The 27,315-nt window shown below is 42.3% G+C and overlaps 1 protein-coding gene across 4 annotated transcripts in view; it reads right to left on the reverse strand.

The window, feature by feature from the left end:
• Positions 1-27,315, reverse strand: part of RIMBP2 (RIMS binding protein 2) — a 302,398-nt gene that overhangs the window by 111,797 nt on the left and 163,286 nt on the right. For 3 of the 4 annotated variants that reach the window (XM_029912642.1, XM_029912641.1, XM_026656926.1), the window contains exons 3-4: positions 19,724-19,813; positions 6,654-6,776 (exon numbers count right to left, since the gene is read on the reverse strand). The gene's annotated coding sequence lies outside the window, so the exon portion shown is untranslated. Of the gene's footprint in view, positions 1-6,653; positions 6,777-19,723; positions 19,814-27,315 lie in introns of those variants that run through there. The other variant, XM_029912640.1, reaches the window with a different exon arrangement.

Consider the following 27,315-nt stretch of genomic DNA (forward strand, 5'->3'; position numbering starts at 1 on the left):
TATCTTTAGCTTTCCTGCTAAACTGCCAACAAAGGGGCCAATCAGTGCCAATCATGGTCGTAGAAAATGTGATATGGAAAACGGTTACAGCGGAACTATTATAATAGACAATCATTACAGTAGAAATTTAATCAATAAAAAAGTCTGTGGGGAACATGTTTTAAGTTTAGAGATGGAATAAGTTACAATTACCCTCAGATGGCAAAATTCATAAGAGAATTTGAACTTCCCCAAAGTTCGGGGCTGTTTGGATACAATGATTTGATTCAGCTTACCATGTCATTCAGATTCAGATCAAAACATCAACAAAACTCAAGGGTGGTTTTGGTTCAAGTACCACTTTATTATATTATGGCTGGGGCACTTTTAAATGCAGCTTCCTTGGATGCGGTCATCACAGAAATTCTCTTTTCTTGTAAAAATTCCAATTCCTAGCATCTCAGTAGCACACATTTATCAGAAATGCTGATTACTGCCACACAGCAAAACGGAGATACGGCTCCACACGTAATGTTTTGCTCCTTAGGGGAAAGGCTATAGCACAAGATGTTGCTGCTTTGCTGCAATCCAGACGATCTTAAGGAAAATATCTAAACAGATGGGTTGCTTTGAAGATCAGAGAAAGGGAGTTTTAAATTTCACAAATATTAAATTTATTTCACCTGTATTTCCAATAGGTTTCAGAAGAGAACAAAATGCATTCAGTTGCCCATAGCAGCAAATCCACCGGGGTCATGCTCACTTTTGTCTCATACAAAGTATCAGGGGGAAAAGCACTGATACAGTTACAAATGTTCTTTTAGTGGAAACCAAGTCAACAGCACTTTCAAACAAAGACCCTGAATCAGGGTCTGCTCTACAACAGTATAAAATGGAGTAATTCAATTCAAGTCAATGTTTGCTAAATTCCACATCCAAGCTGTGTTGAGGTGCATACTCCATCAGATTACCTTCCTGAATTGTGCGTATGTTTTTACTCTTTTTTGCAATAATAATCAATAAATAAGCCCTCAGCTTGCACCCATCTGCCTAGCAGAGTTGCAAGTGCAAAATATATATCTATGGATCTAGTAGACGAAATATATACTGAACTAGAAGACAGGTTTTACTGCTCACATCAAAGTCTACCCATGTAAAAGCCCAGACAATAACAGTTCTTATTTTGACACTAAACTTGATTAAATGCAAATTACTGTCAATTCACAGCAGTCTATTTTTTCAGCCGTTTCATGAGCCATGGATTTACAGTTGATTTCCTTTTTTCTTTTTTGGTTTTCTTCTCTCTGCTACATGCCCCTGGAGTCAGTGAAGTTCTGCATCTCTCTAGCTTGTGTCCCAGGTTCATTACATGGGGATCCTGGCCAAGTCCCTTGTGAAATGAGCTTTAGTTTTCTGTCACGGTCCATGGCAAGTGCTAGAGCACGGATCACAGTGGCGTAGCACATCATTCAGCAGTGTTTGTGGAGCTGTCAGTTTTCTATTCCCCAGAAGCCCAGGAAGGAAATAACACAAAAAAGAAATTAGCTTGCAGCTCAAGAGAAGGCGCCCCTTCTTGCTCAGAGGGAAGGCCACATTTGTCTCAGGCAGAGGGCAGTACATCATACCTCCACTCGAGTATGCAGTTTAATTTTCCTTTTCCATGACATGTATTTTTTATTTGCACCAGAATTTTCAATTCGTTCTGTTGGTGCCGACTGTCCACTGGCAACTAGAACACTATTAATCTCCTTCAGAGCAATATTCAGGGTAGTGAAGACCCGCCAAATCGACAGCAGATCGCTCTCCAGTCGATCCCTGTACTCTGCTCCCGACGAGAAGATAAGTCGACGGGAGAGTTTCTCCCGTTGGCCCCCTGCGGTGTAGACCCTGCAGTAACTCAACCTAAGATACGTCGACTCCAGCTACGTTATTTGCGTAGCTGAAGTTGCATAACGTAGGCCAACTTACCGCGGTAGTGTAGACGTAGCCTGGGATGGTTAGACTTGTGCAGCAGCCAGCTTGACTCTGACTTTCCCCCAGTTCTCTAGTGGTTCACTGAGATGTAACTTGTATGCGTTATTGATCCCCAGCAGTTAAATTGAAAACCTTTTCTTCGTCTCTCAGTCAACATTAAATAAAAGCTATGGAGAGGGGGTTTGGAAGGGAACGTTCATGGAAGTGCAGCAACACAATGAGATTTCTCCAGGTTAACGATTAGAGAGGCAGGCACCTGCTTTCATCATCACACGTGTCTCCAAAGACCCAAAATCAGCTTCTGCTGCAGCCAATGGCAAAACTCCCATTGAGGTCAGTGGGAGCACAAATCAAGCACCAAGTCTTTGCCAAACCCTTTTCAAAATACATGGTTGGCATCTACAACTAGAGTGGAGTGAATAACTGATTTTTTCGGTTCAGGGGCCAAGCCAAAAAAATCCAAAAAATAATTTGGCTTGTTTCAAACCGAAAGTGAATTTTTCCAGTTTCTCTCAACAAAATGCAAAAACTCCCAAAATTTTGTTCAGGTCAAACAAAACATTTCAAAAATGTCGTTTTAAATTGGCATTTTTTGTTTCAAAAATGGTGATTTGAAGTAACATTGCCCAAACAGTTTGTTTCAACATTTCTGAATTGTTTGTTTTCGGGGGGGGGGGGAGGGGAAGGGAGGGTTGGACAAAACTATTAGCCAAATCGGACCACAATTTGTGAATAGTTTCCAAGCATCGAAAAAATATTGGCCAGTTCTATCTATGACAAATATCAGCTCAAGCTTGCCAGCATTACTAATCAAACATTCTTTGCAGAAAAATCTTGTTTGTAACCTTGAGAGGTCACTGAAGAACTCAGTCCATCTATTTTTATTTCTAGTCCAGATACGCGCCTCTTCTTCCTCTATTTCATCTCTTCTTTGCTCACTGCTTCAGTGGTTTGAAAAGGGAAAACTTCGGGTTTTTCACCTTGTCAAACAAGCCACAGCCTGGCACCCTGTCAAAAGAAGCTCAACACTGGATCAACATACCATTCGAACTGCCTGAACACATCCTTCGTCTTTCCAGACTGTGAAGGTATATCCGACACACAGGCTGTGTTACAATGTGCTTTTCTCTTAAAAATTACTGTAGCACTACCAGCAATGCAGCTCCACCATTGTTAGAAACAGTGGTAGCTCTAAGGTCCCCGTGTTTTCATTCCTGTGTCATGTGACCCTTTTTATAACACATCTAGATGATGTGGTAAAAACCATGGGGAAGGCATCTGTAAACTAGAGCTCCACATTTCCTGCTGCTGGGAGAGCAGCAGCCACTGTCCATTCAAAACACTGTTTCTGAGCAGGGGGCCACCCAGAGGATTCAGGGGGCCTGGGGCAAAGCAATTTTGGGGGCCCTTTCCATAAAAAAAAGTTGCAATACCATAGAATACTATATTCTCGTGGGGGCCCCATGGGGCCCGGGTCCTGGGGCAAATTGCCCCATTTCCCCCCTGCCCCCCCCCCCGGGTGGCCCTGTTTCTGAGACTATCTTCCTAGCTCATCTCTCCAACGGAACCGCATCACACCCCTCTTTGCATCCCTCCCCGACTCCATTTTTGCACCTCATCAGACACAAGGTCCTTGTCTTTCAGGGCCATTTAAGGCCCTTCACCATTTAGTTTCACTCTCCCTGTCAGACCTAAAGGCTTATCTTGCTGCTGGCCCTCACCTTTGCTCTGCAAGCGATGGTCCACTTGCCTGACCACTTCTCACTCGAGCACATCTGTGCTTTCTCTCACGCTGCCCATCTTTGCATTGGAAAAGCTCCCTGGTAAAATCGCTGAAGCTGCCACCTCCCTGGCAAAACCCCTCCTCCAAAGCTAACTCTGCTGCAATGCCTACAATATTGCTGCCAGCTAGCACTGGCTGGGCAAGTGATGAGCTGTGGCTTCTCTTTTCCTGATCTGTTTTACTGTTCACTCTGACCTCATCCTCTCAACTCATCTCCACTCTGTTTGTCTGTTTCATCCAGATGACACAGCCCATCACGTACACACTGGGAGCTCTCCAGGTCAGAGGCTGCCTTCGTCGTTGGATGTCTGTACTGCACCTAGCACAATAAGGCCCAAATCCTTGACTGGAGCTCCTAGCCTTTCTATAAAAGAAACGAACAACAACTGGGGGGAAATTTAAGAAAAAGCCCAGTAAAGACAACACCGTGGTTTGTTGGTCTCCTTCTTGAGAAAAAACGGAGAGCTCCTAATTAAGACTCTTGCGTCTTCAGTACAGCCATAATTCACATTGCATTATACAGATGCAAATTACAAGCTGTGAGAGGTGAACATTATAAGAATACAGAAAAGGATATATAAAGATTCATAACTCAATTTACAATGAACATGAATAGCCAGATTCTGACAAAATACATGAACAAGGGAATCACAATTTGGCCCTACCATCTGAGTCTATTAAAGACATACCAAAATAAACCACCTATGGAGAACATTCAACAGAATTCTGCCTTTAGTGAATCAGAATACAAATATATACGTTTTAAAAGCTACAGTGTGATAGGATGCAAATATTGACAAATCCTGACACAGCAGAAATGGACAACTGCTACAGTGACTCCTCACTTAAAGTCGTCCCAGTTAACGTTGTTTTGTTGTTACGTTGCTGATCTATTAGGGAACATGACCGTTTAAAGTTGTGCAATGCTCCCTTATAATGTTGTTTGGGAGCCGCCTGCTTTGTCCACTGCTTGCAGGAAGAGCAGCCCGTTGCAGCTAGCTGGTGGGGGCTTGGAACCAGGATGGACCGGCAGCCCCCCGCTCCCCTAAGTTCCCTGTGCAGCAGCCGCCCAGCAGGCTATAAATTGCCGGCAGTTCAGCTGTCCCCCCATACACTGCCATGTGCTGCTCCTGCTCTCTGCCTTGGAGCTGCTCCCAGAAGCTTCCTGATTGCTGTGCAGGGGAGGGGAAAGATGGGGGCTAATGTCAGGGTGTCCCCCTCCCCCCTACTCCTGCCCCCCGCTTACCCCTTCTCCATATGGAGCAGGGTGGGGACAGGGCTCAGTACGCTGGCCGCAACTGCTGTCTCAACTTCCTGATCTTTTTAAAGGCAGTGTACTTAGAAAGGTGTCAGCGTAATTATAGGGGCAATGCACATCTCTCTCTCTCTCCCACACAGAGGGTGTGTGTCTCTGTCTGCCATGCTGTCTCCCCTCCCTCCATTCATGCTGCCTTGTAGAGTGTGAGGCTACATTAATAACAATTTGTTAACCCTTGAGGGCTCAGCTGAATGCTAGTTCATCATTTAGCAGTAAGGCATTCCCTGGGAAATATCCTACCCTCTTCCACCCTCTAACTTCACCACATCCACCAAGCTTCACAATCATCATTGCTGTGTACAGTATTAAATTGTTTGTTTAAACCTTATACTGTGTGTGTATATATATATAGTTTTTTGTCTGGTGAAAAAAATTTCCTTGGATTCGCTTAACATCGTTTCGCTTAAAGTAGCATTTTTCAGGAACATAACGACAACATTAAGCGAGGAGTTACTGTATCTGTGTTCCTACAGGATGCAGCCACTAGTGGAAAATGAAATTATGTGTTGATTGAATTATTTAATGGAAGCAATGCTACACATACTATTATACAATCACCACCTAAGCAGAAGTATGATAGTGCCCTTAGCATACTATAAAATCCCAGACTGAAAGGATTAAATGTGTGATTAAAAATAAAGAGAATTTGTTAACGTTTAAAAGGACGTGCCAAACTGATGACTCTGCAAAGTGAAAACCTCTGTGTCTCTACAAAACAGCTGGAGCATGGACACCGACTGCGTAAGCTTCTTCCACAACAATTCAGCCTCAATCTGGAGGGATCACATCTGGGGTGAGAGGATACACTAGTCTCTGTGGCTCTCAGTCCTTGATCACTCTTGTAAGATTTCCAACAGCCATGGAATTAGATCCAAATGTGGCAGTGGGCTTTATTTGGTGCATTGTGGAGACCTGTCCATAAGGAACTGGACTGACACCCACTAGCTTAGATCACCAGGTTAGAAACAGCATTCAGCTGGCAGTGACTTTCTATCACTACCCACATGGACAAGATTTGACCCCATGACAATCTCTATGCCATGGCCATCCCCGAAATCCTTCACCCACACAGCTGGTTTTAATACTTTCCTCCTCATATCAACTTGATTCCCATTCAGTAACTATGTGCTCAAATCACTCGAATAGCAATTTATAAAATCCTAAATGCAGCTATAATTTATTTTATATCCCCTCCCTTTTAGTTTGATGACTCCCTCAAAGTGGTATCTTCATTATTTATTTCATTTTATTACAAGACCATCAGGGGGAAAAAAACCCAGTAATAAAAGTCGTCTTTATCTAATGGTCAGCAAGGCCCCTATTTAGCAAAGCACTTAAGCACATGTTCAAGTTCCAGTGACTTCAAGTGCATGCTTAAGAGTTTTGCTGCATAGGAATGGACTTACTTGTGCTTGAAGTAATCATCATCATTGTGTTCCCATAAGTGTTTTGCTTAATTGGGATGCTATACAGGCAACAGAATCATCAGAGAAAGCATATTTCTTCTAGCATTCTATTACAGCCTCTTACATTTGAAATGAAGAATATAGGCAATGTTATTAGACACTGGGTTACCAGACTTCATTGTATTAGCCATACCTTTAGGACCTGCTCTAAGTTCTCCAGCTTGGCTTGGAGCTGGTGTTTCTCCTTCACAGCCAAATCTCGTTCTTTGGTCACTATGGTGAGGGTTTCTCTAAGCTGAACATAGTCTGATTTCACCTAAAAATATAAAAAAAGTAAAATAAAATAAAAAGGAAGAGTGAGAGGTAAAGTACTCTCAATGTAGACAGTTTACCAAGAGAAAAGCACATCTGAAATGAACACCATTTGCTTGTGCAATTCTGCCCAAAGCCATCAAATGGGGACAGGAAAAAATATAAAGCAGAAAATAAGAGATAAGAAACAAAAGCAAAAATTGAAATCAGGTAAGGGGTTAAACTTGAGTGAAAAAAAGGAAACAGTACAAGAAGGAAATCGTGTGAGTATATCATGTGCATGCAAATACACACATGCATACACTCACTCTCATTTGGTATGGTTACAAACAATCTGACAATCAAAATTTAATTGGGCATAAGTTAAAAAACTAGAAGGAAAAGGCTAAAACATATACCAGTAAATACACAAAATAGATGAAAGTAACTCAGATCAAATAGTTTTGTTACACCTCACTCCACCCTCACCTTTTTGTCTGTACGTTGTGTATCTGGACTCCAATCCTGCACAGAGATCTGTTAGGGCTGGTCTACACTGGGGGGAGAAGGGGATCGATCCAAGATACGCAACTTCAGCTACGCGAATAGCATAGCTGAAGTCGAAGTATCTTGGATCGAATTACCTGGGGTCCACACGGCGCGGGATCGACGGCCACGGCTCCCCGGCCACTGCGCTACCGCCGCTCGCTCTGGTGGAGTTCCGGAGTCGACGGTGAGCGCATTCGGGGATAGATATATCGCGTCTTAACGAGACGCGATATATCGATCCCAGATAAATCGATTGCTACCCGCCGATACGGCAGGTAGTGAAGACGTACCCTTAGTGTAGCTTTCTGATACAGTGTTACTCCAGGCAGATGTAGGAAGCTGCTTTAGACAATGCAGCTGTTTGCAGGATCAGAACCCTCAATTGTAAGCTCTGAGGCCCTGGTCTAGCAAACATCGGTGCATGTGAGTAACTTTATTAATGAAGATATTTCCATAGATTTTAATAAGGTCACTCGTGTGAGTAGAGATACACACGTGCTTAAGTGTCTGCCGTATCAAGCCTTGTGTTTGTAAAGTGTCTACCACACTGGTGTTCTATAAATAAGAGCAGCGTCCTATGATTCTTCCTCCTCTCCTCCTCATCTGAGGTTGCAGAGATGTGAGTATAAACAGATCATACATATACCATTTCTGATTTAATCTTTTGACTTCATCAAGTCAGCCTGTTCTAAACTAATAATAAGCATGAGCAACAGAGCAGAGTTAAAATGTATAATCAAATTATTTTCCGTTCTGAAGGAAAAGAAACATTCACATGCAGCAAAAATTGTGTTTTCCCTTAAAATCTTTGCACATGTCCTATTTCCAAATAAGACAATGTCATGAGGTTAAGTTATTCAGCAAATAAGGCTTAACTTCTTATTTAATTTACCCCAGAGTTAGCTTAGCCTTTCAGTGCAAGTAACTCAACACAAAATAGAGGATTTTGGGAACCTTCAAGTCTGCACATAGTACGGAGACTGTGTAATATGTATTACACATATACATTGTGTATTTAGAAAATAAATTATTCCATCAATATTCCATGGACCAGTTCTCTTCCTTGACCTTTTGATCCATATCCTCAGCTAGTGTAAACTGGTTTCAATGGAGTATACAGTGTGAGAATCTGGCCCTTTACCTCCTGACACTGTCTAGGTTTAAGCACAAACAATGAGTCCAGCAATGTAACAATTACAGAGTATATCACATCAGGAATTGACATCTTCAGAACATAACACCACAAAGAACATTAACAATTCAAACCCACTACTAATAGATACATAAGTAAGATATATAGCGTTCACCTAAACTTGACAAACACACATCTTCACAATGCTGCTCGCAAGGACATAAACGAAACAAAGCCCATACCATTTTTAGCTCAATAACAGTCTGGACAGCATCTGTTTTCTTTGTCCAATTGACAATCAGAAATGTAACAGTGAAAGCAGGATTAGTGAATGCAGGGCTGGGTAAGGGAAGGAAAGGCAGTGCAATAAAATTATAGGGGGAAAAATGTGTAGGCTCCGACTGTGGGTCAAAGTTAGTTTCTCCTTTCCAACACAGCTATAGAGGGGACAAGTTCTCTTTTTGTTTGATTAGTAAAGCTGCATTTTTTTAAATCCAAAGACATTAAACAACCTCCTACAAGGATGTCCATTCAGAGAAACCCTGAAAAACCACATTTCCCCTCTGGCTCCAGTTGTTAACTCGTGAATTTCACAATGGTTCAAATTGAATCTAAACTGTTCAATGTAACCCTGCTATTTGTCTTTGCAGAGGGCTTTTCAGAGTGCAATGGACTGGAAAAGAGAAAGAACAAATCTTGTTTTCCATGAGAACTAATGTAATTACCATCAACCTCAGGAATTTTTTTCCTCTATATATATTTTATTTTCCCTTTCCATTCAAAACTCTTTACAATAGGAGACATATTCATTTAAACAATGGATTTTCAGAAGTTATTAACTTCCTGCATACTTGGTATTGTCTTTCGCTGCTCAGATTGCTTGATGTACATTGTAAAATTAATGTGGTGGGGAAAGGGAGGTGATGAGACTTTGCCGTTGACAATGCAAGCGTGTTATTGTCTGTGATTCTCAGTTAATTTACTAACGATGGATGAAGCACAAAGGTTTGGAGCAAGCTCCAAGAGGGCGTGTACAGTTCAGCATGAAAAAAATAATTATTTAATTGTGATAACTGAAAAATACTGGTCTCGAACCAGGACCAAACTAAGGTCGTTACACGAGGCACCCAATTCTGTCATCTAAAAATACACGGCAGGTAAAGAAGACACACACAAAAAATACACAAAAGAACCAAAAATTGGAGAATAACTTGGGATGAGAAAAAGAGAGAGATTAGAGGGAGAGAGAAGGAGAAAGTATAGATGGATATCTAAGGGGTTGGGAGATGGGGGGAAGGGTAAAGAGAACATAGGAATGTGAGTCCAGGAAGAGAGGTTGAGAAGATAGTGTCCTGGAATGGGAAGAGAGCTATTATGAGTGGGAGTTGTCATGATAGACATGACAGAAGAGACATCATGATAAATAGTGTCAGAGGAGGGAGGGAAGATTTTGTAAAGGATGTCTTTAGTGGGAAGGACGTGAGGAGAGACCAAAGGAAGAAAAAGACTTGGGACAGGTTGTAGGTAGACCTGAAGTAAAGGGGAAAAAGGGGGTGGGGAGATTACATAGGAACTGGGAGATATGGGGAAACAGAGGAAAGGGAACTGGGGAAAGAAAGCAAAAGTGGAAACATAACAAAAGGTGGGGGGCAGAACAGAGAAATGACATGAATATAAAAGAAAAAGAATGAAAGCGAAAGGACAGTCAGAGAAGGAAATAAAGAAATGGTAAAAGGAAGAGAAAGGCACAAGGAAACATGCATTTCTTTAGGGCTATGCAACTTTATTTTGATTTTATTCATGCTGCTATATGTTTTCAGATGCAGTTCATAAGGAATGAAGGGGACAGGAAAGGTGATGTACTGGGGAAGGCACAGATAAGGGCCTGAGTTTGGGTTACAAAGGTAACTTGCCAGCAACTGTGGATGCTAATTATAGCTGAGAGGAGATATTTGGAGGGCGTGGGAAACATGGCTGTATGTACTGTGGGAGGCAGGACCACGAGAAGGCAGGAGTGTGGTGGCATTGCCTCACCATATACACATGAAACATCATGATGCAATCTCTTAGTGTTGTTTCACAACTAGGTTTGCAAGCATTACTGAGGGCACCCTAAAACTTAAGACTGGTCTTCTAAAAGGATGAGAACATCTGCCCATTGACACACAGAAAGTAACTGCAGTACCTTTATAAAAATAAATGAAAGTAATAATAAAATACGCTTTGTGTCTTGAGCTTGTGATGGTGTTGTCTAGTGGCTGCTCCACAGAAAGGACAAGGATAATGCTGCCAACTATGACAAATCTCCTTTAGTCTGGGGGTTAAAAGTTATAAATCTATGCATTTGGATAAGAAGGATCTCGATTCTAGTCTTTGCTCACCTATGTGGGTGATTTATATAAGGACTGTATCTGAGAAACACATGGTTTTGTTAAAATAAGAACTTCCTGCAGTAAAGTTAGAAGATGACAAAGAAATGGCAACCCAGTGGTACAGAAAAGGCAATTTTAGGGCCAATTTATTTTGGTTTTAAGACGTGGGGCTTGTCTACCAGGGGAAATAACCCGGAATAGCCATTGTGGAATAGCTATTCCACATGAATTCCCAAGTGGACACTCTTGTTCTGTGCTAAGAGTGTCTTTGTGCAGTTTAGCATAATCCACGGTGGAAGTGGATTAGGCTGCGAGTATGGAACAGCTATTGCACTTTAAATGCACATGCTAATTTATTTCACAAAAGTTTTCCTCTGTAGACAAGCCTTTAGTGATAGCCTACTACCCCACGGTAAGCATAAGGTTCATATCTATGACTGATGACAAACTGACAAGTCAGATGGAGTCATAATTAATCCAGCATTTTGAATGAGTAAGACTGTGTTTAACTTGTTAGTGTGGCCTAGTGGATAACTCACTAGAGCAAGACTCAGGAGGCCTGGGTTCTATTCTAATGCCACTGGCTTGGTGGATGACCATGGCCAAGTCACTTCACCTCCCTGTGCCTCCATGTACCCATCTATAAAATGGAGATGATACTAACCTCCTTTGTAAAATGCTTTGAGATCTGTGGATGAAAAGCACTATATAAGAGCTACGTGTTAATTGTTTCAATCTCCAGGAGAGAGAGATATATATGATATAGAAGACAGATAGATGTATGTATACTTCACTCATTAACGATTTTCTCAAGAAGCTTATTCATAGTCAATTATATCTAGTATGATACATCTACATCATAGTTAAGAGATCTACCTACAATAATTGTATTTGAAAATACAAACTAAAGTCAGATTCTAGTCTCACAACTCATTTATACCAGTATAACAGAGAAGCATCAGACCTAATATCCTATTTGTTGGAGTGCAACTTTGTATATTCACAAATTTATCATTTTCCTTAATAATAAATAATTTATTTATAATAATAAATAATCTAATAAATTTGTTAGTCTCTAAGGTGCCACAAGTACTCCTGTTCTTTTTGCGGATACAGAATAACACTGCTGCTACTCTGAAACCTGTTAATAATAAATCTTATTCTACAGTGTGGCTGACAAACATCCCTATTAGATTTTAACAAGGGATTACATGGTAATATGGTACATCCATTTACCAAAGGATTTCCAATTTTCTTTTGTCTACTAGTAATAGTTATCTAGATTTTTTAAAAATTTTCTTTGAAGTGTTGGGGAGTGTAGCGGGGTAGTCACCCGCTCCTGCCTGGGAAGGCTTAAAGCCAGCCCTGCAGAGGCTGGGGCTGTGGAAGGAAAGACCTGGGCTGATTGGGGGAAGCAGCTGCAGCTGGGCCACGCCCCAATCGGAGCCCAGCTGACCCTCTAAAGGCTTGAGCCAAGAGCAAGGAGATGCTCTCTCTCTGCATTCAGAGAGAGAAGGGCCTGGCTGCAGGGAGCTAGGGACAGAGCACCTGAGTGGAGCAGGGCTGGGGAAAGGCAGAGGAGCTGGGGAGCTCCAGCCTGGAAAGCCCCAGGCTGTGGCCTAGCATTGGGCCAACAGGTACTGGGGGTTGCAGAGGGCAGCCCAGGGGTAGGCAAAGGCAGCAGGTCCAAACCCAACCTTGCCTGTGATGAGTAGCTTATCCTGCAGTCTGCCCCAGGGAGCGGGGGCTAGTTGCTGACTGGCAGTGGCCTTATTCTGAGGCAAGGTGGGGGATAGTGGGTGGGGGTTCCCTGGGGAGGGAAGACCCAAAGAGAAAGGGGTACTGCCAGAGGGCAGCCCCCCAGATAAAGCTGTACCAGGTCCTGGGAGGGACACGGGGGCCAAGAGGCAGCGGTAAGGTGGATCACTGGCTTGCAGAGGGCGCTCTGGAGCTGGGACAAGCTAATTCCCGGAAGAGACCAGCAGGAGGTGCCGAAGGGGTGAGTCCGCACCCATACAGTGAGCATTGCATGTTTCTGCTGTGGATTTTTTTTCACGTGGGAAATAAAGGGCCATGGGACCAGACAGCACATCCCAGAGTTCTTCTGACAATGTACCTTGGGAAGATTTGTATTAGAGATGTGTGGAATCTGCAGATGTTTTATCTGCCTGTCAGACAGAGAATATTTCATCCAAGGATCTCAAAGCCCTATAAAAAACACTTTAGCCTAATGATTTTCCAAATGGTCCTAATAATCTGTATCTAAACCTGCTCCTTTAGAGGTTCAGGACTTAATAAACAAAGATCTCTGCATATTTTCATTCTGCACCTTGGGAAGAAACAGAGGAAACACGTCTCCATAAATAATAATATTTTGTACTTCCACAGCACATTCTGACCAGGACTTTCTCCTCCTGAGGATTTTCCATTAAATCACACAGACAACTGTGATATGATTTCTTATATACAGTACCCAGAACAGCAGCGGAGTGTTCCAGGAGTCTATCACTCCCTTATTTTAGTTTTCCAAAATATGCACTAAAAGTGATTTTAATGATCTCTCCAACAAGCTGTCTGTTTAAGAACATATGGGATATGCATGAAATTGAATTACAGATTGAGCACATCTAACAAAGCCCCCAGTGGCAAAGACAGTTGACCTAGATAGATCCATAGTAAACAGTCATGATTTCATGAGAGAAACACTGGGAACATTTTGCTCTGTGATGACTCTGCGTTAAATGCACACAAATGAGTGTGTCATCCACAAAGCTTTTCATTCCATATATTACCACACATCAAACACTTCTGTCACTTGGGTTGGTTACGAAATCTAGAATATTAATGAAGCATCTTCAGTTTTTCGTAATACTTAAATCCAAAGACTATGGAGTTACTAGAAAAATACCACAGTTTATTTCATTGGTAAGGAGCTCATTTAGCCAAGCAGTGAAAGAACATTTTTCCCTGTGCCAAATACAGTTTACTTACACTGATAAATGCTCTCTGCAGGCCTGCAGTTTATTCTGCCATAGGCAGACCACAACTGCTGAGATCAGACTAATTTACCTGTTACAGAGATAAGCACCCTAATACTCTGCTTTAATACTGGATGTTGGTGAACCAGCCAACTTCTCATACTACTACTATCCCATATAAGGAAGAGGTTACATTTTTCTGTTCATAATTGTTCATATAAAATATATACGTTAGAAACATTCTGAACATGCAATGTACACACTACCCATGTTTATATATGCATATCAGCAAGCAATCAAATCAGAGCCTACATAAACCGGACTCACTTTCAGTATGCAAAACCTGCATACATGCATAGTGAAGGAACTTCTCCCCTAGGCAAAGGGCCAGCACAAGAGCTATGCACAATTAAATACCACTTAAGACTTATTTTGGAGGCTTAAGTGTTGTATAGTCTCTGTGATGCCCTTTGCATAGGAATGAATTTTTCACCCTTTGTGCTGTGCACAAAACAGTTAATGGTTCCTCTACCGGTTTGGCCTGTTTTCACACAAAATTGCCCTGGTTGTATGCATATATCCTTATTTGTGTCCATAGAATTGCTGGGACAATTTACGTGCCTGTTTTTCAAAATTCAGTCTTAATGAGTTAAAAAATAAACCCTATACAAAAAGAAATGAAAATGGTTCTTATTGTGATTTGTATGTGACCATAATAAGTTTATTTTAATGTATTCTTTCTCTTTGAGGGCTGATCTTTAATGGTGTTAAAACTCTTCCTATCTTTAATACGTAGCAGTTGTATAGAGGTTTACATTTTCAAAAATACTAGACAAACTAACCCATACTGCCAAATCCCTCTGGCTATTATCAGTGAAAATGAGGTACAGAAGGTTACATGATTTGCCTAAATCCACACAGCAAATCTAAGGATAGAAATCCTAGGTCCCAGCCCTGTGCTTAGACCACTACACCGTTCTGCCTCATGGCTGGTTTTTCTGTCTAACATTAGTTTATTTTTCATTACACTTTAAATTTTTCTATTTCACAGTTTTTCCTAAAAATACTTCCTTACTCTATACCCTCCAATTAATTATTTTTGCCCTATCAATTTGAGAAGGCGACATGCTCATGGGAGCCTACAAAAATATTCCACACAGAATATTAAGTATTTTTGTATTGGAATACCAATTATCTCCTTGCAGACTTTGAGGAAGGAGCAGAGCAAAACCACCTCTGTGCATCTGTAATTAAGAATCCTGATAATGAATTTCACTCTCAATCACAGCTACAAGTGAGCCGATTGCCAAGCCTGACTCAGAAAGCAGAGCGAGAACTTGTGCTAGGAAAATGGCTCCATACATGCTGAAAGCTTTCTCTGTATTCCATAATATTGTCCACACCACCACACACACACTCAAATAAATTGTCATAGCTCCATTGACTTAAGTATAGAGGCAGACCCTCACCTGCCTAAACTGTCATCACTCCTCAGTTGCTGTACATTGTCATGTACGTCAATGGAGCTTTGACAATGTACACCAACTGAGGATCTATCCTTTGGTGCCACAATAGCATTGTTTGGTGAGGGGTCTCAGTCTTGGCCTCTGATCTCACAGCTCTTTTCCTGGCACTTAGTGCAAGTATTTGGAGGGCCTGCTCCTGCTCCCGTTGAAGTCAATGGGAAGTTTTGCAGGACTGGGCCCTAGAGACTTTTAAAAGCCCCAGGTGTGTCTGAGACCTGCTCCACGAATCTCCTGGATGGGTATTTGTGCTTGGCCACTAGCCCTGGTTTAAAGGAGCTCACCACAGGTGCTTCAGTCTGCAGGTAATTGTGCCTGTGCTATGTCAGGGCCTAAAGTGTAGAACCCCAAATAATCCATATCTCCTAACTTTAAAAACAGCTTAGAACCGTTTTATTCTGAGCAATTTGTTCTCTTTTAGTTTGACTGCTGTTACCCTATTATCTCTTCCTTCTGTCACATTTTGGTTTTTCCTCAGGCACTCACTTCATATACAACTGGCTTTATTTTATTTTTTTTAAAAGGTCTTAAGGGACAGATGATCTTTGAATTTTCCTTTTTGAAATGGGTGGAATTCAGACTGTAAGCTCTTTGGGGCAGGGACTATTTTTGTTCTTTGTACAGTTCCTGGCACAGTGAGGCCTTGGTCCGGTCCAGGACTGGGGTTCCTAAATACTACAATACTAATACTACTAATGGGTTAGTTTTAACCTATGAAGCTCTAAATAGTGTGGGTTAACCGAGATGTAGTTTCTCTCTGCCTGATATACTGTCACAATCCAGATATCCAGAAGCAGTGGAACTAGAGCCCCTTTAATCTATAGGAGATGGGGCTGCTTGCGGGTCATTCCTGGAGAAGTCCTCTCTTGGTTGGCCAGAGCCCAGATTTGTTAACCTTCAGGCATGCTGCAAAGCTCATCTTTTCTCCTTCTTCGTTAACACAGCTGGGGAGAGTGTGTGCTGAGGTGGATCTACTTATGAGAAATCCCTTGTTTATATTTATACTGTCATTTTGAATGTAGGGGATAGGTACCCAGAGCACTACATGAGTTTCAGTGAGCTGTATTTTATACATCTTAAGAAAAAAACAAATAAATAAATAAAAACAATTGGTGAAATCTGAGCTCATTGAAGTCAATGGTAGTTTTGCCTCAACTTTAATGGGGCCAGGAGTTCACCCTTTGTATTTTAAATTTGTTTTTGCAAGGTTGTTCAGTACCTTGAGCAGAGCGAGGTGCTTTGTAGCTATAATTTATTATTATTACTATTACAACTACTACAACTACAATAAAGGTAATTAGGGCTAAAATGCTTCAATACTTTCTTAAGCCTTCCCTGCATTAGCCACACATGCTACATTTGTCTGAGGTAGAATGTAAACTGCATGGGAAACGGACCTTATCTTTATGTGACTAGTGAAGGGTACACTTGGCAAGCTCTGTAAACAACGGTAGTGGGGAAAGGATGATGCTGGAACTAAGCTAGAAAGGTATTTAGAAGAAAAACCATCATGAGAGAGAAACACTAGACAGATGGGGTGGATAGATCTAAATAAGCCATATGGCCTCATTCCATCCCAAAATAATATTATGCCACTGATTTATATAGGAACCACTTTGATTCCACTCCAATCTGCTCTGAAGAGCAGAAAATTTCAGTTCTGTTTAGAGACCATGTGCTATGTATGAAGTCATACAGTACATGTATACCACCCTCTATTCTCAACCGTTCACCTTTACCAACCAGCCCGAGCTGGCTCAGGGATTAAACAGCACAAGTTTTAGCTCAGAATTTCAGTCCTGATCCTACATATTTGAAATATGCACTTCAAAGGGGCCTAAGTGAGCTAGGCAACCAACTCCAATTAATCTTTGATGTTTGCAGTGTTCTTGCAGTCTCTGATATGAGTTACTTCTGGGGGAATTCTGTGCCACTGTGCATGTGCAGAATTTATGTCCCCTACAGATTTCTTTGCTTCCCCACAGAAAAATGACTTTCTGACAGGGAAGCAAAGGGAAGACACAAGAGCGGTCATGTGACCCTCCCCAGGAGTATCTTTTGGGTGCCCATGGCAGCCAGCCAAGAGATAAATCACTGTGGGGCAGGAGGCAGGATGGATGGCTCCTACCCTGCACTGGGCTCAGCTGCTAGTCTCGGCTGGGCTGGGCTGGGCTGGGGAGGACAGGATTTCCTCTTCCCCTGCATGGCATCCAGGGCCGGGTCAGACCCATCCCCCAGATTTCTCCCCTGGCTGCAGGAAGCTCTGCAAACTCCCCCCTCCCCTGCTTCCTGCACCCATTGCTCCTTAGCTGCAGGGAGAGGGATCCCTGTACAGGGAGCTGCTCCCCCATCCGCCCAACCCCCATGAATTCAGACCCCCTCATACCCAGACCCTCTTGCCAAGCCTCACCCCCCACACTGAGCCCCACTCCCTGTGCACCTGGACCACCCTGATGAGCCACCCGCACCCAGATCCCCACCCCACCGAGCCCCAACCAGCTGCACCTAAATCCTCACCCCACTGAGCCCCATTCCCCCAGCATCTAGACCTCCCACTAAGCCCCCACACTCAGACCCCCTGCTGAACTCCATCCCCACACCCCCAGACCGACCCCCCTTGCTGAGCCCCAACCACCTTCACTCAGACCCCCCTGCAGAATCCCATTACTGTTGCACCCAGAACCCCCCAACAAGCCCCTGGCACCTGGATCCCCCACTGAGCCACCCGCACCCAGATTGCCCCACACAGAACCCTCTCAACCCACACCTGGATCCCCCCACACTAAGCCCCTCCACACTTGGATCCTGCCTTGCTGAGCCTGCCTGCCCATACCTGGTGCACCTGGCATGGATGGGCAGGGCCCTGGGGTGTTTCTGGGGCAGGCTCGGTTCTTGCGTTGTGTCAGGGTTGGGTGCAGCCTCACCGCTGAGTCTGTGTCCTGGGGGGAGCTGCACAGTGATCTCCCACCTCTCTGCAGCCAGTGGCCTGTGCTCCCCAATGTCGTGCTGGAGCCTCTACACTTACTGACAAATAAAATTTGCAGAATTTTAAAATATTGTGTGCACAATTTTAATTTTTTTGGTGCAGAATTTTTAATGTTTTGGCACAGAATGCCCTCAGGAGTAATGAGTTATGTGCACGACTAGCCCTCTAAGCCAATGTGAGAATCCAGTCTAGAGTAATATTTTTTGGCTCAATCTAAACTTGTTTAGGGACTAGATTGTGAGTATCCCTTGTGCAGCCACAAGGTACCTCTTTTCCCATCTCACATGCTCCATGCACGGTCACTTGCAGTTGTAACCCCTGCACTCAGGGAAATGCAGGGACAGTTCCCTTGGTGTCCCTCCCTGGGGGAGGAGGCACATTGCCCCAAACTGCCTCACAGTACAGGCCAGGCACAGCAGCCAACAGAGAGAACTCTCCTGAAGGATGATGCAGCTTTTTCGGTTTTTCTGTGCACCGAGCCAGTCAGGGTGGGATTGTGCCTTGTTTGGGCATAATCTCTCCTTACACTTCTTCTGGAGCAGTGCAGCATAACACACACACACACACACACACACACACACTGTGGGCAGATGACTAGATGCTACAGCTTGGCCCTCAAAAGCCACAACTAACCCCCCGTAGGAAAGGTTCAATTTGTCACGGTTTTCTTCTCAGATCTTGCTCCAGTTGAGGCTTATAGCTAGACTGAGTGCAGAGCTCCAGGGGAAGGTTCCAGAAGGACTGTGCCTCAGGAACCACAATCTCTTCCTGAGTTCCTAGGTGGACAGAGGTAGAGCACAGGTTGCACCAGTCATAGGTCCTAGCCTTGCATCCTCCCCAGCCATTTCAGGCTGAGGGGTTTATGAACTTCCCCAGACACACTGTCCACTAGGCAGGCACAAGATGGCAGAGAATTAGATGCCAGAGAGTCAAAAACAGAAGTGGTTAAAATGTTGGGTTTTTTTTTTTGGCAAAACTAAAATTTATTGATACATTGTCAGTTTTGATTAAAAAAATAAGAAAAATTGACAAAAATCAGGGGGGAAGTTGTTTTTGTCAAAAATTTACATGGGGTGGGTGGGAATAATTTCCTGATGAGCTCTAGTGAAAACCACTGCAAACAGCAAGTTTCGCCAAAACCGCACAGGAACTTAGAGTACAATGAGAAGATGCTTCAGTGACAAATCACACCTCACCAATGTTTGTCTGTGTGTCTTAATTATTCATTTTCTTCTGGGGAGTAATATTTGTTCACAAAAAAATACACTGTTCATGAATTCAAATGTGGTTTTAAAACAAAACATGTCCTTTGTGGGTCACTAGCAGAGAAGCAGCGCGACTGTGCTGTCTGCTTTTAGCCGCTCGGCAGTGTGGCATCAATGATAAATGGATGTGAGAATTCTATTAGCATGTCTTCATACTGAGATGTTACCTGGTCATATTGCAGTGCCTTGTGGGAAAGACTAGCATATTGAAGGCTCAAGCGATTCTTCTCTTGCACAGCATCCTTCAGTTCATTTTCCTAGAACAGAAGAAAAGGTGTTACAGGCCACTCATCTACAGTCTTTTAAATTGCATGTATCTTAAGTAATTAATGGGTGTGCTTTACTGGATATTACCACACCCCTATGTGTGCAGTCAGGCACAAAGCCGAAGATCCTGAAGGTGCAAAACCTGCAGAGCTATCATGGACTATAAATGACTGCCACCACATTTTTCAATAGGGGATTTGGAGTTGGTAAAGTGGGTGAATCTGATTAAAGACACACAGATGAAGGGACATGACGCGACTCCACAGACCAGACAAGTGAAATACACAACTCTCCATGGAGTTAATGAAGAGCCCAACCCTTGCAGCAGCATGACTTGAAGATGGCAAGATTCTTGCCCTAGCTTTTCCTGAAGAACCAGAAGGGAAGAGAAACCAGCAGGACCCTCAAAGTCAGAAGTTCACAATACACCACAGAGAGTCAGCGGTTACTAAGGAGCAATTCTCTCCATTTTCTAGTATCCACATACAGCACCTGGATACCACAGTGATAGGCACTTCAGACGTGAGAACAGAAAGATAATATAGCCCCAGGTGTTATCTACAGCTGTAGCTAGGTATACTGGCGGGCAACATGGCTGTAATGGGGTCCTCGGTGGGCCGAGGAGCCTAGCGGTTAGCGTCTACTCGGTCATGGGGCAGAGGTAGTGGAGACCAGGCCCACCCACTCCACCGGGCTCTAGCCCAGGGCCCTAGGAAGGTCAGCAGCATTTGGTATCCAGGAGAGGCCCTTTGAGCTACTTTCTGTGGGTTGCTTCCTTCCCTCAGCTTCTGGTCCCAGATAAGGGGAAAAGAAAAAGTAAAAAGGAAACCAAAACGGCCAGCCTCGGCTGGGCTCTGTTCCTTCAAGGCGGCTTTTCCAGCCCCTTTCGGAAGGAACCTTCAGGGTAGGTCTGCACTCCTCCCCAGCCTCCCCTTTCTGAGCTGGGTTGCTCCCTTTTCAAGGCTGTCTCCAGTTGGAGCATGCTCTGGAGGGTTGGAGGGGCCCAGTATCGTCATTTAACCCCTTCCGTCCCAGTGTGGGGTTTGTATACCCCATCAGAATGGCACTATAAGGAACATGAAATAAAGAAGAGTTAACAAACCACAAAAGATTAGGTGGTTAAAGTTCTGTCTTTGGGAACAAAAGAGGCTATTTCAGGTGACATAACAGGGGAATTTATGTAAATCCTAAATCAGGCAGGGTCCTCTGCCTGTCCTGAAAACCTCTCTTTTTGCAGAAGTTCAAGAATGGTGACTATATGAAATCAAAGTCTTTCAGAGCCATCCGAAGGAAAACGACTACTGAAAGCATTTTGGCAATGAGTGAGACTTGACTGAAAGGGCTGGGTAAAAAAAGCAATTTATATTGGCTGAGCTGTGAATTTTTCCAATAGGGTAGATTTTAGATTCTGTTCTATTAATAAAACCAGATCAAAGTACAACACATTCAGTCAGTTCATGTATTTATTTTTTTTAATTTAAAAACCTAAAGTAGGCTGACGTTAACCCCTGATGAAAGTTGCAATCTCGGGGCTAACTTTAGGATTTTTGCTGACCTACGTAACCTGGAACAGCCCGACCCGCAGGTTTGCATTACTACAGTGCCAACTGAAAATTCAGCTCAAGTTAGATAAAAAAATCACTAGGTTTGTAAATCTCTCAATAGCCCCACTGGCTCCCAAACATAACTCTTTGAAACTCCACTGATCTGCTTGGCAGACAGAGCTCTTCTCACTCTGCTTAGGTATCAGGCAGAGCAGCTGGAATAGAACTGCTCAAAAGTTTTCACACACAATATGTTGTTTGTGAACATTTCTTCTAAAAAGCAAACTTTTTGTGAAAAATCCTTCCCATTAACAATAATTTCCACTTTTTGCAAATTTTTCACAATATTTTTAATCAAAAACGTTCTTGAAATTTCAAACAAAATCATTTTCAAAATCACTATCAATTTTTATTATTTATCAAAAACAGATTTTCAATAAGATGTGCTTTTCAGTAAACAAAAATTTCCATTTCAAATTTTTTCCATAATATTTCAACCAAACATTTTCTTTAAGCAAAATCATTATCCACATTTTTTGTTTACCAAAACTCAAGTCTTAAGTAAGAGAATGTGGTTTTCGGCAAACAAAAAATGTTGATAACAATTCAGTTAAAAAATGCCAGTTAAAATAATTGCAAAATATTTCACAATAAAATGGAAAATGGGTCCATTTCAAATTCTGTTAAATGGAAACAACTTTGGGATTTAAAAGTTTGCTTTACATCTCCTCCTCTCCCTCTTGCACCCCCGTACTCCCTTTTACAACCAGCTCAAAGTTGCATGCTGGAGGGAACCGGGGACTAAAAGAAGCCTAACTGGCTTCCATACTGTGTGAAAAAAGCCACTTCTATTGAGCTTCCTTGTGCTCGGTTGCAGCCCACAAACACAGCGCACCTCAAGCACAAGGCTGAATTTGAAAGGGATTGATATTCAGTGTAATTAGCACAGCTAATTTTTTACATATTAAAATACCATCCTGACTCTCTCATCCCCAGCACAATTGTAAGATCTCTTCCCCTGACTTTTCTGAAGCTCTCCTCTGGCTATTAAATATCGACTGCTACTATGCTGAGCATAAAAAGAGAGAGGCTGCAGTTTGCAGAGTATTCAGTCTCCTAGGTGCAGATGTATCATCTCACACATAAGAAGCTCATTAATTATAATTTCTCAAATTCTGTTCAATCCGTTGATCAGGATGCAATTAAAAGTGGCAGTCATACGCTGTGGGATGCTAGACAGTTCTGTGGGGCAAAACAAGGAGAATTTCATAGCTTGTGTTCCATTTTAAAAGCTGTGAACTAAGTCAATACATATTTTTAGGATATGAGCAAACGGCACAAAAATAGAACAACCCCTTGGATATGCATTTTTTTGCATTATGAAGCATTAAGTCATTTGTACAAAACCATAAATCTTTACATTTGATAGGTCTGACCCTGTGTCACCGAAGACGGAAGGAGGTTTGCCATTGACTTCAGTGGGTCAGATTCTCAGCTGGTATAAATCAATATAGCTCCACTGACTTCAATGGATTTGGGACAACTAAACAGGAACTGATGATCTAACCCAATGAGTGAAGGATCTGGCCCGAAGACAGCCATGGCAAATGGCAAAATATGAAGTGAAGGAAAATAGTTCAATGGAGGGAGAGGGTAACATGCCTTATCCCAGATAGCTTGTGTCTTCAGCAGAACTATACCAATATAAATTCAAAAGGGTGGACTACTGTCTCCACTGAAGTCAACGGAACTTTTGCCGTTGACTTTAATGGGGACAGGATTTCACCCGTACAATTTAAGCCTGGGAGGAACCGATAGTCTGACATTGAAATTCATGTATTACCAAACACATTTGTTATGTGGCATAGATAAAATCATCATTGCTGTAAGATTGTTATGATCTTATATGATCTCTTGCATAACACAGGCCAAAAAAACTCACTGATTTTGGCACTGAGCCAATAACTTCTGTTTGCGCTTCTAAAAAAGAGCCAGTCTTGATTTAAAAACTTCAAGTGATAGAGAATCCACCACATCCTTAAGCAAGTTGTCCCAATGGTAATCGATTTCACCGCTAATATTGGCACCTAATTTCTAGTCTGAATTTGTCAAGTTTCAGCTGCCAACCAGTGGATCTTGTTACACATTTTTCTGCTAGACTATAGAGCCATCTAATTATGAGAAATCTCTGCCCCCTATAGATATTTGTAGAATGTCATCAAGTCACCCGTACCCTTCCCTTGGATAAGCTAAATAAAGATTTATAGTTTGGAAATAGTACAGATGTTTGTCATGTATATTGCATAACAATCATGGCAGTTGGACAAACCATGAGCAAATTAAATGTGTAGTGTAACACTGGTTACTGCAGCAGACGCTTAATCTAGTCTTTAAAATTATTATTACGAGGAAATCAGGCAGAAATAAAAAACAAAGAATGCAAAAACTAGGCCAGCATGCTTCAGACTGTTTTAATTCTCCAGAAAGGAAACTAGTTTTATGAGACAGAGTGCAGAGCCATTTGGCTGGCCCTTAATCCTACCTGAAGGGAGATATATTTTATCACGTTATTTGCAAGGATGAACTAAAATAGGACAGTAACCACCTCAGTTTCACTGGACCTTAGTTCTAAGCTATTTGTTTGCACTTACATTTGTTGTTCACTATGGTTGTCATTTCTTTCACTGATTTGCTTTATGGAATACGCCGCCTCACGACATTTGCCAAAGTAAACAACCGCCCTGGCTCCCCATCACAAATACAACTTTAGGGATAAAGAATTATTTGTGACAGCAGCATCTGCTGGCAGAATTCTAGCCTGAACAATATATAGAAAAAAACTTAACTGTAGACCAGGCCTGTTTTATGTCAACACCCCTGACCAATGCAGCTATGCTGACCTAGCCCCCAGTGCAGGCACGGCCATGTTGACAGAAGAACGCTTCTGTTGATGTAGCAGCTAGTATTGTTCATGGAGGTGGTTTTCCTACATCAATAGAAAACCTTTATCGGTTTAGGCTGCATCTACACTATGCCAGCATAACTATGACAACCTAGCTATGTCAGTATAGTCTCCAAAGTGTAGACATACCCACAATCACAACAATCAAGACACCCAGATGCTCAGGTCTTTTCCTGAAATTTCTACAGTGATGATATCATTTATTTATAAGCTTTCTGATGGTACTCATCACGGTAGTATTGGTGCACCACACATACATTAATAGATGTATTCTTAGAACACCTTTATCTTCTCTCTTTCAGAGATGCAGAGCAAAGGCACAAAGAGGTTAAATGACATATCCAAGGTCACACATAAAAAATCAATGGCAAATCCAGGAACTTCTGAGGTCGGGTCAACACTTAAAATTTAGGTTGACATAGTTGTAGGGCCCTGGGCGTGAAAAATATATACCCCTGAGAGCAGTAACTTTGCCAACCTAACCCCTGGTGTAGACGCAGGTAAATCAGTGGAAAAATGCTTCTGTTGATCCAGCAAGTCACAGGAATAACCAACCAAATCATTCAGTATTCCGCCTGTATGTCACCCATCAGTTCCCCTTCAAATGCTTCCCCACCATCACTCAGAACCTACACCTTCATCCTGAAAAACCGACATTTGGCCTTAACTCTGACCATGTTAGTAGTTACGCAGTACGTCCATGTATTCTGAAGATTAATATAGCACCGGCATGGCTTTTATAAATTACACTGTACAGAGCTCTATTCTTTGGTTTGTAGTGATATATATTAAGTGAGGTGGGTGTCCGATAACAAATGACAGCTGAGAGACATGTTTTCCTATAATAGAATAAGTTTTGTTAATGAGTAATCTCTGTTGTTAGCACCCAATGTATGTAAATACACAATCAATTGGTTAGTAATCGTTCCAAATTTGGTGGTAATTTTTTAATATAGAAATTTCAGAACTGAATTCTGGATACACACACACATATGGCTATACACTCACACATGCATGTGTTGTGTGTGCGCATAAACATGCACAAGCTGGTGTTTCATATTAATTTTGGAGTTAAGGTTGTGGGTGGTAGAAGTAGCTGAGGTTGAGAAGAGGTATGCATTGGTGCTGATAGTTATTCACACTGCTAGCTATCAATATTGATACGTATTTTCCAACGTATGCCCCCCTGTAGCCTTCTGACATGTCTCATGCTATCCCCACCCACACTTCTTTACCTTCAAAGAGCGGCACTCCATCCCCTGCACATTCCTTGCTGCATCCCATTCCATTCATGCCCAAATCATCCCCATGCTTCCTCCGTGCACAGCCCTCTTCCTCTCAGTCTCCCCAGGTGGTTGGTCAGAACACAGACTCTCACTACAGAACACATTCATTACTAAATTCAATACTTTTTTTAAGTAGTGCTTTGGTGTCTCTGGATGGAAGGCCACATGGAAATTCAAACTAGTATTATTACACGTACCCTTATTATTATGTTTACCCTTCAACTCCTTAACAGGATTTTTGCAACATGTGGGATGTGCTTGGGACTTTGGAAAAATATATGAGCCTGAAATGTGTTGGGGAAACACTCCCAGACAACAACATAAAACAAGCTGCCTAGCCTGAGTTTTTGCACTAACTTTAATTTTTTCATTTCAAAATATTTATTTTATTGCTTTTGTGTCTTTTGTATGGTCAGATTGTTGACCTTGCAGGAGGAGACACAGATATTGCATAAGGGTGCAGAGAAGTATTTCGATGAAGTATGCATCACACTTTCAAATCTCTCTAGGATGCTCTTGTGGGCATTTACTATGAAACTTCCACAGCCTACATAAGTTTGGTGAGCTGGGAGTATAAAGATGAAGAACAGTTAAACAACCAATAAATATGTGCCTGCAATAAGAGTTCTGGCTATTCAAGAACGTGACATACCAACAACTCACATGATTTTTCCCATGTTAAACTCACTCTGTACAGTCTGTGCCAGCACACAGTACCTCTAGGCCTGTTTTTCCTTCTTTCAGTCTGCCCCTTCTTTAATGGGTAACTAACAGGTACAGACACCACCTTTTACACACAAGGAACAGGGATTTAAACAACTACAAATGTCCATAGCGTATACAGAAAAATATATACATTTCTCATGTGTGCTGTATCTAATACCAGAAAACATAACTAAAACAGAGAGTGTGTAACTACCACGGTTGTGATTCCAGTCATTCTCTACAGTGACAACGTCTACATTCTAGCTCTTACAAATGCTAACTCCAGACACAGCTCCCTCCCCTTACAGCCTCCTGCTGAGAGGGAAGAAGGTCAAGAAATGCACGGGGCCACCATCACAAATGACAGACACGCTAGCAACAGGTCAGATATGTCCTCGTTGCCTCTAGCTTGTCACTCAGCATCAGGATCTTCTGTTACCTACAGCCTTACTGTCACTTGTACCGAGCTATTTTGCCAAAAAACTAAAAGAGCCGTGCAGGGAGAGACTGAGCTCAGTGTTGGGCTTGAAGAAGATATGTGCGGTTAGTTTAGGCGCTTCCATAAATTGGATTCAGGGTTTTCTCCACTGCTTGCCAAACTGACAGCTACCCAATGCAATTTAAAATGGAAACCTGTTTAAAATCGTTCTAATCCCACCCCTTCTGTGTTTCCCTTTTATACAAATAGCTTTGGGCTGCTGCGTCTTCTGTTTTTTTAATTTTAAACTAGGGAATTCTCCCTCCCCCCAACCATTTATTCACACTGCATATCAGTTCTGATCATTTAATTAATATAGCCACATACTATTACAGAGTCAAATGAGGTCTAATGTTTAACCTATTCAAGTCAATCTCCCCCAGCTGTTGATAAAGACGAGTAGGCTGAAGATTAAGAACTCATCAAGCCAATACTCCAAGACACTGTACATAAACATATGACAAGGAGAACACTGATTAAATGTTACCAGACTAATGTGCAAGTAAAAAGAAAACAG

The sequence above is a fragment of the Terrapene carolina genome, unplaced genomic scaffold (assembly GCF_002925995.2).
Source record: "Terrapene carolina triunguis isolate 2854851 unplaced genomic scaffold, T_m_triunguis-2.0 Scaffold234, whole genome shotgun sequence".
Taxonomy (NCBI): Eukaryota; Metazoa; Chordata; order Testudines; family Emydidae; genus Terrapene; species Terrapene triunguis.